General features: G+C 36.8%; 1 protein-coding gene across 5 annotated transcripts in view; it reads left to right on the top strand.

Moving 5' to 3' along the window:
• The window catches only part of LOC135202227 (monocarboxylate transporter 12-like), a 549,632-nt gene that overhangs the window by 151,085 nt on the left and 380,722 nt on the right, over positions 1–17,825 (top strand). For 3 of the 5 annotated variants that reach the window (XM_064231494.1, XM_064231493.1, XM_064231492.1), the window contains exon 1: positions 11,972–13,072. The exons of 1 other annotated variant lie outside the window; for it this stretch is intronic. The gene's annotated coding sequence lies outside the window, so the exon portion shown is untranslated. Of the gene's footprint in view, positions 1–11,971; positions 13,073–17,825 lie in introns of those variants that run through there. One more of the 5 variants, XM_064231496.1, reaches the window with a different exon arrangement.

A 17,825-nucleotide genomic window follows, 5' to 3' on the forward strand; every position in this document is an offset into this window, starting at 1 on the left:
TCAGTGTGAGGCGCCTCTAATGTCTACCAGAGAGTTGCTAGTACATCTTCCGGTATATTTTGCATCTTCCAATCTTGGATGGTCTGGGATGCAGTTTAGATATTTGTCGAGCTTATTCTTAAACACATCTACGCTCACTCCTGAATTATATTCCTCAGATGAGCTGGCAACGCATTGAATAGACGCTGCATTATCGATGCTGGTGCGTAGTGGATTAATGTCCTGTGTGCTTTCCTTATTTTTTCCTGGTATAGTTTTGGGCACTATTAATCTACCTCTGCTTGCTCTTTCTGATATTTTTAGTTCCATGATATTTTCTGTTATTCCTTCTATCTGTGTTTCCATGCCTGAATTATCATGTAGCGTTCTCTTCTCCTTTCTAGACTATATAATTTTAAGGATTGTAGTCTTTCCCAGTAGTCTAGGTCCTTAACTTCTTCTATTCTAGCTGTAAAGGACCTTTGTACACTCTCTATTTGTGCAATATCCTTTTGATAGTGTGGTACCATATCATATTGCAATATTCAGTGGCTACGAACATATGTTTTTATAAAGCATAATCATGTGTTCAGCTTTTCTTGTTGAAGTGCCGTAACAACATTCCCATTTTTGCTTTACATTTTGCCAACAGAATTGCTATTTGATCATTGCATAACATGTTCCTATTCATCATCACACCAAGGTCTTTAACTGCTTCCTTATTTGTGATTGTCCTCATTATTAGGTCCCCTATATGCATATAGCTTTCCTTCTCTGTCTCCATAATTTATTGATTCAAATTTATCAGAGTTAAATACCATCCTATTTACCTCTGCCCAATCATATACTTTGTTAAGGTCTCTTTGTAGCGTTCCTATCTTCATCACAGTAATTTCTCTACTTATTCTTGTGTCATCAGCGAAACTACTCACTACCGAATCCTTAACATTACTGTCTATGTCTTCAATCATAATAACAAAACAATATTGCAGCTAGCACCGTACCTTGTGGCACACCGGATATTACCTTGGTTTCATCCGATTTCTCATCGTTTGCAATAACTATCTGTTTTCTGTTGTGTAAAAATTCTTTTAACCATCTTCCTACTTTATCTACGATATTGTGTTTTCTAATTTTCTTTGCTAATATATTATGGTCTACTTTGTCAAAAGCTTTTGCAAGTCTAAATAAACCACATCTGTTTCATTTCCGCTTTTCATATTTTTGAATATGTTCTCACGGTGGACTAACAGTTGGGTTTGTGTTACCTTTTTCCGGGTACGAAAACCGCGTGTTGTCCTATATTAAACAAATTATTTTTAGTTAAATGTTTCATAATATTTTTCTTCATTACCCTTTCATACACTTTCATAATATGTGATGTTAGACTCACAGGCCTATAATTACTTGCCTCTAGTCGTTGATCCACTTTTGAAAGTAGGGGTGATATATGCTAATTTGGTGCTCATCATAAATCTTGCCTGTATCTACACTTTGTCTTAATAATATTGCAAGTGGCTTTGCGATAGAATGAACTACTTTCTTTAACAAAATAGCAGGGACTCCATCCGGCCCTGCAGCAGCTCCATTTTTAATTTCATTAATTGCCTGCACAATATCAGCTTCATTAATTTCTATGTCAGCTAAATATTCACTATTTCTTCCCTTACTTCTATATCATTATCTTCATTATCTATTCTAGGGGTGAATTCTCTCTTATATCGTTCTGCCAGTATGTTGCAAATTTCCTTTTTTTCATTCGTTAATCTCCCTTCAATTCTCAGAGGGCCTATTTCTATTCTTCTTTTATTCATCTTCTTCGCATATGAGTATAATAGTTTGGGGTTTTGCTTGATATTTAATAGGGTTTTTTCTTCCAAGTCCCGTTTTTCATTTTCTTTTGATTGTATAATCTTTGTTCTGCATTTTCTATCTTACTTTTTAGTTCTATAACTTTCCATGCATTTTTTTTCTTTTGCAAGACCTTTTTTCCACTTTCTGATTTTCTGGAACAAGATCCTTCTGTCTCTTGGTATGCATGAATGATGTTTACTTTTCTTCTTCGGTATATATTTTTTCCACTATTTTCTCCAATATTTTATATAATATCTCCGTATTTACCCTTTATGTCATCACTTACGAAAATGTTATCCCAATCTTTGTTTAATTCTTCATTAATTTCTGACCATTTTATATTTTTACTGTAGAAGTTGTATTTTCCATATCCTTCCCACTTTTTCATTTCTTGCTTATCTCTATTTTCACTTGCTTTGGAATGAACTGTTAATTCTATGACATTATGGTCTGAAATACTCGCATTATAAACTATTATTTCTTTAACATAATTCATCTCGTTCACAATACTAGGTCTAAAGTATTTTCCTTTCTTGTTGGCAGGTGATTTATTTGTTGAATGTTGTATTCTAGTAGCATATCTAATAGCTTTTCGAATTGCCTCTTATCTTCTGCACTACTATTACTCTCTTTTTTTATATGTATAAGTACAACCACAATCTCCTATTCGTTCTTTCCATTCTAACGAAAGGAAAGTTGAAGTCACCAGATATTCTTGATTTCTCTCTTTATTGTTTCTTTCTTATTTTGGATTTTATTACTTGGTTGGTTATTTATATGATTATGATTCATGGCTACAGGGTGCATATATTTGCATTTTTTGTCGAACTTACATCCTTTTCCTTCTTTTAGGTTTTTACATATTTTTGGATGCAGATCTCTGCAATCATCCCCATATCCATCTAAGTATGCACATTTACCATATATTTCATAGTTTTGACATATCTTAGGATGTTTGTAGTAACATCTTTCTCCAAATCTGCAATTCCCTCTTGTCAAAAGGTTGCAGATTTTGTCTTTCTTTTGGTCTATTTTTTCCTCTTTCCAGTCATTGTGTAGATCTGGGTAGAGCCTCTTCGGGATTTGCTTTTCTGTTGTCATCTCGTAATTTTATTTCTTCGTAGGTTATGATCTGCTTTATTAGCCTCATATGTAGTATCAATGAGTATCTCTGCATCCATACTTTTATCTTGTTCTTTGTTTTCCTTATTTTTTTCTGTCATTTCATTTTTGTTTACTTCTCTTCCGTTTTCCTCTTCTTCTTTTCTTCTTCTTCTTCCTCTTCCTCTTCTTCTTATCCTCAACTATTTGTACATTCAGTCTTGATTTAATAACATTGTCTATCCATGATAGACATGTTGAACAAAAATTCTTGTATCTTTTCTCAAATCTTGTATTACCTCAGCACACTGTGGATGGGTCGGAATGTTGCATGCAGCACATTTTCTGATTAGGTTTTGTGGATTGACTATGCTATACCAAACCTTACACAGTTTGCATGCTTTTGGCATTCTTTTTCCTAATGCATCAATTAGGATATTCACAAGATTCACCTTATTCATTTTCTTTGTCGGAATATGTTGGTTTATGTATATTTTCTTTATGAGTCTCTTGACCACTTGGATTTTATTTGGAACTTTCTTAAATTATTTTCAAGATGTTTTCATTAGATTTGTTCCAGTTTGAAGGATTATATCCTTCTAATATATCTATGAATGCTTTTGTATCTTTTTGGTTAGGACTGTTGCTGATTTCATAGATGGAGAAATGCCAGTTCCCTTCCTGCTACCTCATCGTATTGCGAATCTGCTAAACACGCCAAATTACGCCACCTCTTCCCGCAGTTGGAACTTACTGCCATCTTGTTCTGATTTATAGTATTACACTTGATAAACTAACTTAGAAGACGCTTTATCCTACTATTTTCACACTAATCTTATCACCGATAGTTCACGAACACTTCTAGATATTTCTCAAATTCTAGTCGTATGTTAAACTTGTGATATCTGTTGATTAATCTGACTTCACGCGGGTACGTCTCACCAAGCAAGATGGCTACTACGAGAGAGAGAGAGAGAGAGAGAGAGAGAGAGAGAGAGAGAGAGAGAGAGAGAACTTCAGCTGTAATGCTGCAATTTGTAGACCAAGGCTAAACTGGAAAGACTTTGCCAACACTGTTACCATTTTAGTCTGACAGAATTTAGAAGACACGGCTTCAGGAAACGCTTTTAGTATGCTGCAAATATTTTTTTAAAATCAAAAGTAAAAAAAATAAATACAAATAAAAAATGAAAACAGTGAGTTTCATCGGTATATATTTATCCATCAGTTACAAAACAAGAACAATTTTCACCTTTATGTTAGTAAATAAGTTATCGATTCAGCTACATTTTAATTAGCGTTTGTATATCATTACTATGTCTAGGGCGCAACACTTTATTTTTAACCGGAAATAATTAGCAAAATTCAGTGGTGATGCTTTGGGTTGTTCTGTACGGATCACCTATTCCGAGGTACTAGCACTAAACAATATCCAAAGAACACATTCTTTGGATACTGGTACTAAACACCGTATGTGAAATGTAAAGTGGACGACCGCACGAAGATATCGTTTATCAATACAATTTGTCTACCACACAATATAGAAATGGGTGCATATAATATTCTGATCACAGAGGGACTAGTATTAAACACGGCGTCCCAAGGAGCTTCCACCATGTTTAGTACTAGCACCTCGGTGTAGGTGACGAGTAGATAAACCAACCAAAGTAGCATCGTTCCATTTGCTTATCAGTAAGAACAGTATTCTGAAACAATTGATAAATTATTAAGATGACGAATGACGAAATTTTGTTACATCCTGGGAAAATATCGCTCTGTTCTTCATATATAATCTCCGTAGGGGGGTAGCGCCGTCAAGTTCACCTAACGCGATGCACTGTAGGCATTACTAAAGGTTCTTTGCAGCGGACCTTCGACCCCTAGCTGCAACCCCTTTCAATCCTTTTACTGTACCTCCATTCATATTATATTTCTTCCATCTTGCTATCCACCCCCTCTTAACGATTATTTCGTAGTGCAATTGCTTTGAGGTTTGCCTCTTGTTAGACCTAGTCTCAATTTCCATTCCAGCGTTGAATGAACTCAAGGGTCCCAGTGCTTGCCCTTTGGCCTAAACTCTATATTCCAATCCATTCCGTTCATATATAACTATGAAATTGCAGATCCCTTGTATCTGATCCCCTTAATTACTGCCTTCCGTCCATCAGCTGCTCGTGAGTGGTGGTCGGGTGATTCGTGAGGTGGTGAACAAACAGCCTTTGACAACCTCCACCTCAGCAACTTGTACCGCGGGCATGAACGTAATTGTGGATTTTCCATGATGGTCACTATTTATATTGACGTACACTTCGGATTGCCTCAGTCTCATCATTGTCAAAAACCTGTTAATTTGTCGGTAGATTGAATAAAGGGAGTTTGAAATAAATGCGTCTAATGGTCGCATGCTAAATTTGATGTCGTGCGTGCAGACTTAACCGTACCGTCACCATAATCATACGGATATTGTTTGGGTCTTGCTACTATGCAGCAAAAATCAGTTGAATATAATTTAACGAAAAATTACAAGATTCACGCGAAAAAATGCGTTATTGGGAGATAAGCTTAAGTTCATTGATTAGTACTATCCATAATTTAATCTTAAAAAGACAAAAACTTACAAGCTAGCAACGGAAGTTGGATATGCGCATGCACTTAATTAACGTTATATATATATATATATATATATATATATATATATATATATATATATATATATATATCACATCGTTAAACGAAGCATAGTATGTGTAATGTCTTAAGATACTTTGGTCAACATCGCCCCATGGCCGGATGTGTTGCCTTTCATTAAATCCTTATTTGATTACACATCATCAATACCCTTCTTATAAGCGGTCGGTTCCGTGCATGATAAGTGCTTATATAGTCACGGAGGCAAGAACAGAGTTCTAGCGCTGGTTAAGGATTTTGTGGCATGTCGCCATTGATGTGTAACAGGAGGACCTGAGAGTAAAGGCAAGCACTAATGACCACATTTGCAAGGCAGAGTCGGGCGAAGGAATTGGAAATACGTTTAAAGCTCACGCGATGGTGATGTTGAAGACCCGAAAGATTTTCTTTTTATTCAGTGTCTCGCTACAGTTCTGCGTCGGTTTGATGAATGATTTGCGTTTTCTGTTTACACGAGTATACGCTCTATTTTGACATGAGACTATGTCGGTTACTCAAGATATTCTCTCTCTCTCTCTCTCTCTCTCTCTCTCTCTCTCTCTCTCTCTCTCTCTCTCTCTTACATGAGTAAATGCTCCATTTTAACATGAGACTTTGTCAGTTTACTCAAGATATTCTCTCTCTCTCTCTCTCTCTCTCTCTCTCTCTCTTGCATGAGTACGCTACATTTTGATATGAGACTATGTCAGTTACTCAAGATATTCTCTCTCTCTCTCTCTCTCTTACATGAGTATATGCTCCATTTTGACATGAGACTGTCAGTTACTCAAGATGTTCCCTCTCTCTCTCTCTCTCTCTCCATTTCAGCCCTAACCATTTACCTCTGAAATATTTGAAAGGCAACCTCTGTGGTTGACACATTTCTCATGACGTAGTAAAGAGTGTCGTAAATTATGCCGCTTTCACACGCACGTCAAGATTAAGTCCATTAAAGCTGAAAATAAGGAACCATGTAATTCCTTCGTAATTACTTTCAGGGGGTATAACTGACCCTAGTGATGTCTGCTGTACCTCTGACTTTATTAAGAAATTTATTTATGTATTAGTTGCTGAAGACTGAATGGCCGTGCAGGAAGTACTGTAGTTTATGTAAGGTCACAGATCCAATGTTAAACCTACTTTTGAAATATATATATATATATATATATATATATATATATATATATATATATATATATATTGGAAAACGTGAGTTAAATTCTTGCTTAAGAGGCTGTTTTTAATTCTCTTTTAAATATTACTACGATATTCATAAAGATCTCGTAAAAAAGTTATTAGAATGTAAATATATATATATATATATATATATATATATATATATATATATATATATATATATATATATATATAGTATGAATACATAATGTTGTAAGCGCAGAAACCGCATTCAGTCAGGGACGAGAAAAATTGTAGCCAAAATGGAATCTGGTCCTCCTGACGAAAAAGCCAGAGGGAGGAACTCTCCTTCCAAGCGCCTTTAAAACCGTCCCATCGCATCTTATACAGACTCAGGTTTCCACCACTTTATTTCTTTCCGAATTTGATAAATGCTCAACTTTGTCGAGGCCTGAAATCAAGAATAATAAATTTAGCATTGTGTTCTTTCCTAACAGCGTTTTATCATTTGTATAAATTTCTTTCCTAACAGCGTTTTATCGTTTGTATAAATTTCTTTCCTAACAGCGTTTTATCGTTTGTATAAATTTCTTTCCTAACAGCGTTTTATCAATTGGAGAAATTTCTTTCCTAACAGCGTTTTATCATTTGTACAAATTTTGCTACCGATAAGTTCAATATTTTATTATCATTACTTAGATATAGATTTGGACGATATTCCAATACACATCAGTATCATACTTTTACAATCTATACGACTATGTCATGAGAAGGTCTAGAAAAACTGAAGAGGTGCAAAAGAGGGATCATTTCTATTCAAGGTTACAAGGTCCTTTGAATATACTGAGAGTATATATAAAGGACCTTAAAAGGTTGTTATTTGGTTTTGATCATGCCGGCTATATGCCAGCACGCGCCTTTGCCCAAAGGCGGACCTCAGCTGTGGTAAGGTGCTGATGGAGATAAGGTGCCTGATTTGGACCTCAGGATTCGGACTATCCAAAAGAGGCGTTGAAATGCTAAATCATTTCACCCCCAGGGCATGTACAATGTACGGTAAAGTTATGAACAGATATATCAGCGATTATTTGTTTTAGAAGCAGATTAAGCTTTCTATAATAATTTAAATAATTTAGATCTAGTCTGTATTCGTTCTCGACCTGATGTTGACAATAATAAAAAGAAAGAAAATACTACTTATCAGATAACTCGATGTCAAGTTCTTATTCAAAGCATTAGAAGTCACTCATTTATATTTTTCTGTAAAAGAAAACTATTGAGATGGCTTTGTGTGTCCTTCTGCACTATTTCGCGTTCGCCCTCAGTCCTTAAAACCTACTGAGGCTAGAGGGCTGCAAATTAGTATGTTGACCATCCAACTTCCAATCATCAAACATACAGAATTGCAGTCCTCTAGCCTCAGTAGTGTTTGTAATTTATAAGGTTTAATTAAGCAGTGATCATGCGTCTGGTAGCGCTACTACACAGGCCACCACGGCCGGCTGAGAATGTCACGGGCTGTGTCTGAGTGTTTCATACAGCATTATGCATGCTGTACAGAAAACTCGATTCTTTGGCGCATTTCCATAATGACATTATTTACCACTACTAGCGCTGAAATAATATTGATAAGAGTTTATGTCATTATTACTACTAGCAAAATTTATCACTCCTTACTAAAAGCATATTCATCTGCTGCGTCATTTAAGTGACTCGCTAGTCACTTATATGATAAACTGATAAATTCGTAAAGTAATTAAGTCTACGGGCATAACCAGCTCTGTTTCAGGGAATCCCTTCTCACCCCCACCCCTCGGGGGAGAGTGGGGGGAAGGTAGGTTGAAACCCCATTATAAACCATCTTAAGGTTCCCCACTATTACCTTGCCAAGTTTCATGCCCATCGGACCAGGTGTTTGGCCGTGATTGAATGACAGACGGACGGACAGACGTAGCGCCCATTGTAGTATAGTAAGATATTAATAATATCATACTTCGTGTTGTAGTTATGTCTACCTTTTACGTCCCAATATTTTTTCAAAGATAAGCTGTCCTATTCAGAAAGGGGAAAAAGGAGGTTCGTGGTGTTTAATCCCGTTCTTAAAGAAGACTACAAGTTTCATACTTTGTCACCTACTTTGCATGGGAAATGCTTGAGCGGCTTATGGTTGCGTTCACGCGCCGAGGAGATGATGCGAAGACGTGTTATGAACAAAATGCAAGCAAAAAAAAAAAAGAAAAGAAAGAAGAAGAAGAAAAAAAAATATATATATATATATATATATATATAGTGGAAAATGCATTGCTTTGTTTAGCTGGATCCCTTCAAACAGAAACTTATGCATAATAGAGGATATAAAAGAATGTTTTATATATATACATATAATATAATACACACACATTCATTCATATATATATATATATATATATATATATATTATATATATATATATATATATATATATATATATTTACATACACACACACACACACACATACATATATATATATATATATATATATATTTACATACATACATACACACACACATATATATACATAACATACATATATATATGTATGTATGCTTGTGTGTGTGAGTCAGTGTACGTGTGCGAAGGTTTGAATACATGCTTATGTACATATGTAAATGTAAGTATGTCAGCGTAAATGTTAAAGGTGAATATTCTAATTAGAATGCCACGGAACTGAGAGGGCGTTCTGTAAACACTTCCAGAGGCCCGGTTTTGTAAACAAAGTCGATGGCAGCAGCAGGTATAATTGACCCGTTTCTTAAGCGCAGTTTAAAATTCCAACAGGTTACCAAACCTTTTTTTTTTTTCACATAAAACTAATCTCATGTTTCTCAAACACTCATGTATTTGTTTGTACAAATACACAGACATATATATATATATATATATATATATATATATATATATATATATGTATATAATACTTGTTCCCTGTGGCTCAGTGTTTTATTTATAATCTTGACCTCGTCAGAAAGACACACGAGAGGAAATTGCTTCGGCGGGAGATAGGGGTTGTGGGGGTGGGGGGGGGGGGGTGGGGGGGGGGGGGTGATAAAGAAACGCCTCTTCCGTCCTCTGAGAATTCCGCTATTGACTTAAACACAAAACACTGTATCTGGTAGCTGATCGACTGTGATGTATCACTGCCAAGATATAGAGCGATAGGTAGATCGCATCTTCGCTAATAAAACTTTCATATGTATGTATGTGTATGTATATATATATATATATATATATATATATATACATGTATGAATAACTTGATCACGAAGTATATAAAACGTGATGCTATGTATAAATAAAGGTGTTGCCACGGAGGAAAATTGAAAGGCGAGAAAGCCAAGAACTTTCGGTCTAGCACGACCCTTTACTTAGGCACAATTGATCACACAGAGCAAAAACATAGTAGAAGTAGGCTTAATTTCCAAACTGACATTGCAAGATTAGCATAAGGTCCAATTCACTCTACAGAGACGAAAAAACGCCTGAGGGCAAGATTAGGCAGCCACACATTGGAGGAACACACACGTGGTCAACAGATGATTCATCCAGAAACAATACATTTTGAAAAACAAGGAGGCATATTTACGACTTAGTAACATCCCGAAAAAATAGATTAAGGATTTTGGCACTGTGCCTTGTCAAGGCAAATTTTAATCGATAAACAATACATTTTGTATTAGTTAACGTAAAATTGACAAAAATGTTCCAAAAAATGAGTGAAAAGACGAAAATAGGATATAAATATAGCGAGCATGAGAGAGAGAGTGAGAGAAAGAGAGAGAGAGAGAGAGAGAGAGAGAGAGAGAGAGAGAGAGAGAGAGAGAGAGAGAACCATATACATGTGGGACTAATTAATTAGTAGTTCATTTACTTTAAGGTCCTCCATAAACATTTTACAAATATATTGGTCCATTATATATATATATATATATATATATATATATATATACACACACACACAGAGAAAGAGAGAGAGAGAGAGAGAGAGAGAGAGAGAGAGAGAGAGAGAGAGAGAGAGAGAGAGACGTGAATAAAGCCGATCAATAGGGAAGTAAATGAAGTAAATGAAGAGAGAAATGAAATGTCAGTGAGAAAGTGGATCAGGGAATAAAAGAAGCAAATGGAGATATGGTGTCAGAAGCGAATGCAGTCCCGAGTTGATAGGGTGGACATTTTAAATCTCTATCTCGCATACAAATGATTGAAACGAAGCAGTTCTGAATGACCTGTAGGTGGAAGGGATTGATATAAGTTGAGGATGCTTGTAAAAGTGACCGTTGAGAGCGGAAGGATGGCAGTTAAGCGGCTTTGTAATGTAAGGACACTATCAGTTGATAGGATTGTAAGATGTTGCAGTGCAGGGGTAAGAGTGACTTAGTGTGGTAGGACAGTCTCGGATCAGGATCAGAAAAGGCATCAGTTGGTGGGCCCGCTGTTGTATAGAAGATTTAATAAATATCCTTTTTACGTCGTTGAGAGTAGGTTAAATCGATCTTTAAATACGACGAAAATTGTTTTATGCACTCAGCTGTTTTTATTATTATTTTAAAAAAAATTTAGGCCTATGTCTCCCTATCATTGTTTGTTCAGATATATCTTTTTCCGTCTGTATGTGACCTCTGCTTTTCTTTTCTTATCTCTACTTTCTTATTTTCCTCAAGACAAAATATGTACACCCCCTTTTAAAACTGTCGCAATAAACGCGTTATGGACCCAGTAAAGCATTTGGGATCACTACCTTTTGAGATTCCATCAAGGGGGGGATGAACCCCCCTTGAAATTCGATCACTCGTGTACGTGTACACATACCGCCCCAAATTCTGGGAATGGTGTCTGCCAGTAAAAACAGACCCTAGGTATTTCTACTACATACAGTGGCACGTAGTGTGGCCATTTGGCCCTGGGCTGGACGACTGTAGGTCTAAGCGTGAGTTCCATTATCCTGAGACTGCTGTTGTCACACGATAATAAATTTACGTGTACACTAACTCATTTGGCGTGCTCAGTGCTTACTATTGTCATCTTTATTATTATTTTGTGATTATAGAAGTAGTTATAACTAACTGTAAGGGTAACATGACTAAAGCTGCGTATCAGTAAGCACCGAGTTTTTTCTACGAGCGTTTGGCTAGACCTATAAGTTGTACTGCATTGCGTAAACGCTATGTAGCTCCCTCAAAGGTAAAGTTGTGTGCAATTTCAGCTCGGCTTGATCTGGGTAAAAATTTCCATGGGCAGGCCATTGCCAGAGGCTACTGCGTGTGGGTGGCTGACTTCAGAAATGATCGATTGCGCTGATTTCGACTGTTGGAGGAACTTGGCGCTCGGCGACTTCGGTTAAGTCAGTAAGTGCCCTCGCTGGCGTCCTCTCCGCCATTAAGCTGGGACCTCTTCATGCTATTATCTCCACCAAATACTCGAAAACGCCGTGAAAGAAGTCGAATACCTTCTGAGGTCGTTTCACTTGAGTGGGTGGGTGCTGTAGAGGCTGTCCATCGGTGGAGGGGGAATGGGATGGGTTACCGTGGTTGTTAACTGCCTCCTCTCCTAGGGCTCCCTTCTCCCTCCCCTACCGGGCATCAACCATTGCGGGAGGAAGAGCTGTTCCTTGTGGCTTGCGTACCTCCCTCCTCGTCCCTCCCTGCCTGAGTCGCTCCTCCGCTCAGTGTTATTCAAGAAGTGAAGGAGGGATGAGTGTGCTTCTTTATCACCTCGCACCTCTTGCCATGTGATTGAAAAAATGTCTCCCAGTGTCACATTCGAGTGTCCATATCGTCGGGAACGAATCGTATGGGTCAGTGCGTTGCCAAATTTAGTCGGTCGTACCGCAAGTGTGGCAATCAGTGATGTGAAAGGTTTTCGTGAAAACTTTTGTTATTCCAACCAGTGATGTTATGAAAAGCGTCAGATTTATGTGCTGTGAATCTGTACCATTATGTATGTGTGTTCTGTTAGGGCTAAGAAGGGTGTTCAGTTCCAGTCGAGCTCTGCCAACGATCCTGTGAGTAAGGCTTTCGCAAGAAGCGCTGTGGGAGTTCATCTGGGTTTGCTCTAGTGCTTGACCTGGCTGAGGGCACGCTCTGTTGTTTTATGGTCATTGCTCCTCCAGGGTCACGTGGTTAACTCCACCGAAAATGAAAAGGGCTAGAGAATACGTGAAAGGGAAGGTTTTTCCTGCTTTCTCGAATTTTACGTCGAGTTGAAGAAGACTTCTGCCGTGTGAGTGAAAATGCTGAACACATTTCCCCCATTCATCATCCTTCAGTCCGCCGGGAATGAAGAGACTTTCTTTTCAAGGTAAGACTCGGCTTCAGGTGTTCAGTGTATACTTTCCCCATCCAGGAATTTTAAGAATTCTCACCTATAGAAAGGTAGTGAGCAGTGAAGAGTGTTACGAATCACCAGTTGGCGCCGAACCCATCAGTTGCTGAAGTTAGTAAATAGTTTGGTTAGTTTTTAGTTGTCATTGTAATATCTGCAAAATACAATGGGAGAAAATCCGTTGGGGAAAATTAATTATAGAACAGGACGTAGCGACGGACTTTTTGTTTATTTGTGTATTTAAAAATGACTGTCGTGTGAGGACGAATGCACTAGCTTGTATATACTTTGTATCTAGCCTATATCTCTTTGAAAGCGTCGCTGGATTCATGATGGTTTGAGGGGCTTTCACAATTATGAGTTTGTATTTAAAAGATACACGCGTCATTTGTTCACATAGGTATGCAGTATCAGCTTTTGAATAGATATAACTTCCTGATGCTGTTGTTACATCTAAGGCTCCAGTAGTTTGTATTGATCCATGAGCTGTTTTTGTTTTATACATATATAAATAATAAAATTGTGGATCTCTTTCACTAGATCACGTGTCAGCCGCAAGTAATGTCCATTTTGGGGCTGGTGATGACTAAGGGCCTTTAAATATATAATAAAGAATATAAATGTAATAATGAATATAAGTAATATTATATATAATGAGTATAAAATATAATTCGAATGATACTTGACGTTTATAATAGAGTAGCATGAGAAATAATATTATACATAATAAAGTAGTATGATAAGAATTGTGATGATTCATGAGTGAGGTTGCGGACATTGCGTCTTGAATAATCTGAAATAATAGCAATAAACATATCTAGTTATCTGAAAAATTATGCATATAAAACCGACAGTCTCTTAGACTGTGATTATATTACAGTTGTGACGGCATTTTGTTTTAAATAGGATTGAAAGTGTAAACAGAAGGAAAGTAAGAAAGGAACCAAGATGTCAATATTCGACCATTGTACGAGAGTTCATGGATATTTACTATATAGTACTGTTAGTAGTTTTTCCCTTGTCGTTCTGTTATTAGGTTGCTACACATTTACAATCAAGATACTAAAAGCACTTAGGGGAGGTGTGCAGTAATTTCATTCACGAATATAGTCTTAAGAAATTGCTTTTTTCTAAATAGAGATGTAAAACTACTTCAGCATACAACTTTTAGGCTACCTGACCTAAAAATATGAATGTAATAGTTTTTAGTTTGCCTAGGGTGAAAAAATTCATAGGATTGTTAGTGCGATGTTTGAATGTTCAGTGTCTCATTCTACATCCAAGTATTATTTCCTGTAGGGAGGTAGTGCCACCAGTGCACCTCATTCGGTGCACTTTAAGCATTACTGAAGGTTCTTTGCTCTGCTTTGTGGTTTTCCTCCTGTTATACCTTTTAGACCTACCTACTCTCAGTTTCCTTTCCAGCGTTGAATGACCTTAAAAGTCCCAATGCTTGACCTTAGGCCTAAATTCTATATTCAGTTCTCTTCAATCCTTTGCTCTGAAATAAGAAAATCATACGTGTGTCCGAGAGAGAGAAAATTGTCGAAATAATTGTCAGTCTCAGTGATTGTGATACTAGGCTTATAAGTGGCCATATTCATGAATGCCTATACTTGGTTTTTTTCCATCTGTCCACCCGCCTATGGTGTTTGCGTATGGTAACACTGCGTCCCGGGCTTTAGATAGTTACATTCAGTTCACTTTCAACAATAATAACAATATCTTGTTTAGAATATTAACGGTGTCATTTGCATACAGTACATTATTGAAACATTTTTCAGTTGCAAATGTACACCCAGATATCCTTTTATTTACCTGAAACTTACACATCTAAAGCCCGGGATGCAGTGTTACCATACGCAAACACCATAGGCGGGTGGACAGATGGAAAAAAAACAGAGTATAGGTGTAATGTTTCGAGTGACATTCGGTTAATTTGGGAGAGAACAGGCGAACAAGTTGTAGAGGAATATAAAGAAGATATACAAATTAAATCATAGATATTTCTCGGAATGTGGTTGTGCGGTATTTAGAAATAGTACGCGTTTTCATTGCAGAAGATGAGTAAAGACAGCTGGGTAAACGTGCTTTTTTTTTTTTTTTTTAGCTCGCACGGTGAGTAGGCCTACAAACTATTTTGTTGTTGTTGTTGTTGTTGTTGTTCATGTTTTGGGGGGGCCAGGAAAGTCTAAAACAGTGTGAAAAAGGTGTTTCGCGTTGAGTTAAGGATACAGGAATTTTAGGATAGGATATTTATGGTTTATGTAATAAAATGCAAATGTAAAAAATATATAATGTGATTGTTAAACAGTACAGAACAATTATTTCTAATAAAATATACCACATTTATTTTAATTTTCGTTGGTGAAACAACGCTCTATTTGACTGTACATTTTAGCATGCGCCCTGAGTAAGCTGGAGGTTGGAACACGCCTTGTTTAACCAATAAAATATAAGAAAGAAACTACAAGAAACAAGGAATCATGTCAAGATTAATGAACCCACATTTTTTTATGACTGTATATATATATATATAATATCTATATATATATATATATAATATATCTATATATATATATATCAAAGTGGTATAATGTAATATTGTCTTGGAAAATAGTAGGCTCGCTAATCTTGACATGATTCGAAACAAGGATTTGATAAGTATCCGATTAGCTATTACAAGCAGATTGGCCGGCCAAAGGGAAATTAGCATTCACTCAGCGGTAAGTAGGTGAATCCCAGCCAAGCTTTAATGATTTGCACAGGAAATGTGAAGGATGTACGTGACTTTGAGTCATGTTTGTATTATTATTTATTATTGTTATTATTGATTATTATTATTATTATTATTATTATTTATTATTATTATTATTATTATTATTATTATTATTAATTCAAAGAGTGGGATAGCGTCACCTATTACGTCGTGAGTTCATGTAGAATATTTTTTTTCCTGGATAATTTGGTGCCAGGGTTAGTAGGTAGAATGTTCCAATAAATATGAAGGATGTACGTTTGACTTTGGAGTCATGTTTGTATTATTATTATTATTATTATTATTATTATTATTATTATTATTATTATTATTTTACAGATAAACTATGCATAACATGTCTCAAAGTCATTAACGATTCTCTCTCTCTCTCTCTCTCTCTCTCTCTCTCTCTTCTCTCTCTCTCTCTCTCTCTCTCTTAAAGCGAGCTTTCGTCTGGAGCTGCCAGACATCCTCGGGCTGGGAAGCTGAGGGTGGACTGATCTTGTGCGGTGTCCGTCCTCGTTATATCTGTGGTTGACAGCAGGGGGTCTGCCCCATGCTTGTCTCCTATTGGCTGGATACCAATTCCCACCCCCCTGGACCCACCCCCCTACCCCGCCCCACGCAATAAAATAAAAAAAAAAAAGGTTCTGAAAACTATATTTGTCGCATTTGTTACTCAACATTAGTTTAAAATGTTGGAAATAGCTCCTTTGATGTATAATTTGATATTTCACGATTTCTTTTTTCTTTTTAGCATAGGCCTGCTTTAAGTCGCCATTGAATAGTTCATTTTATTTTATTTTTTTTCAAATCACATGATATCGTCTCGTTTAGGCGTAAATGTGATGATACAAATTTTCAGTTCTTTTGGGCCTCTTAATGCCTCTCCCCCCCCCTTTTTTTTTTAAGATAAACTTAGTTTTAAAAATTTCAAAATCCATTTTTTAAGACAATTTACCTATGGGTATTTTTTTTGTTTTGCTTTAGCCTTTGACCAAACTGACATGATGACGGACCTCACGAAATCCATAATACTTTCAACCGTACAGAACTTTAATCCTCAACGTCGAAAATAATTAAAGAGACGTCATCAGGATTATGTATTCGTCACGAAGTTTATTCGGTGCTACTTTGGCTGGTTATCAACGCGTCACCTACTCCGAGGTTAGCGCTATAGTAGATTCACATCAACCGTGCATTTGATGTCTAGGCCAGTCCCTTACGACGCTCCTGATTGGCTAGTGATAAGCAGATGCAGGCTCTGGGGCTGGAAACTCTCAGTCTCTCTCTTGAGTTCGCATGGGTAGGATCTGTGTTCCACCTCTCTTGAGGTTTACTTCTTTTAGTAGAGGTGGAACATACATCCTACCCATGTGAACTCTCGAGAGAGACTGAGAGTTTCCAGTTCTGTCATTGGCTTATTAACAGCCAATCAGGAGCGTCGTAAGGGACTGGCCTAGACAATTAAATGCGCGATTGATGTGAATCTACTATAGTACTAAACCCCGTATGGTAAATGTAAAGCAGACGGCCGCACGAAGATATCGTGGTGGTTTTTTCATAACGTCCCGTAAATAGATTTTAAAGATGATAGACATTTACACTAGATTCACACAAGTTATGTAATAGAAACATTTTTCGTTTTACAGTAGGATTTTGAAGGCATTAGCTCTGAAGGGCTTCGATGTCATCTCTAGAGTTAATGATTTCCAATTTCTGTGGACGCATATTTTCCATAACAGTGACTGCCGAATTTATTGCACACCGTTCTGCTGTAAAACAGAGGCACTGGTCTGGAAAGAGAATAGATTCAGTTTACTGGGTGATATGGCAGGAAATCTCGCACCTGTTGCAGATTTGAAACCACTGGTATTTACTGTGTAATTTGGGCATTCACATCTTATATGATTTAATGTATGTTGCTTACGATGTGCAGGTGTACATGCCCCTCACTCGAGTTCAAGTTAA

This window comes from Macrobrachium nipponense, chromosome 30 (genome assembly GCF_015104395.2).
Source record: "Macrobrachium nipponense isolate FS-2020 chromosome 30, ASM1510439v2, whole genome shotgun sequence".
NCBI classification, from domain to species: Eukaryota; Metazoa; Arthropoda; class Malacostraca; order Decapoda; family Palaemonidae; genus Macrobrachium; species Macrobrachium nipponense.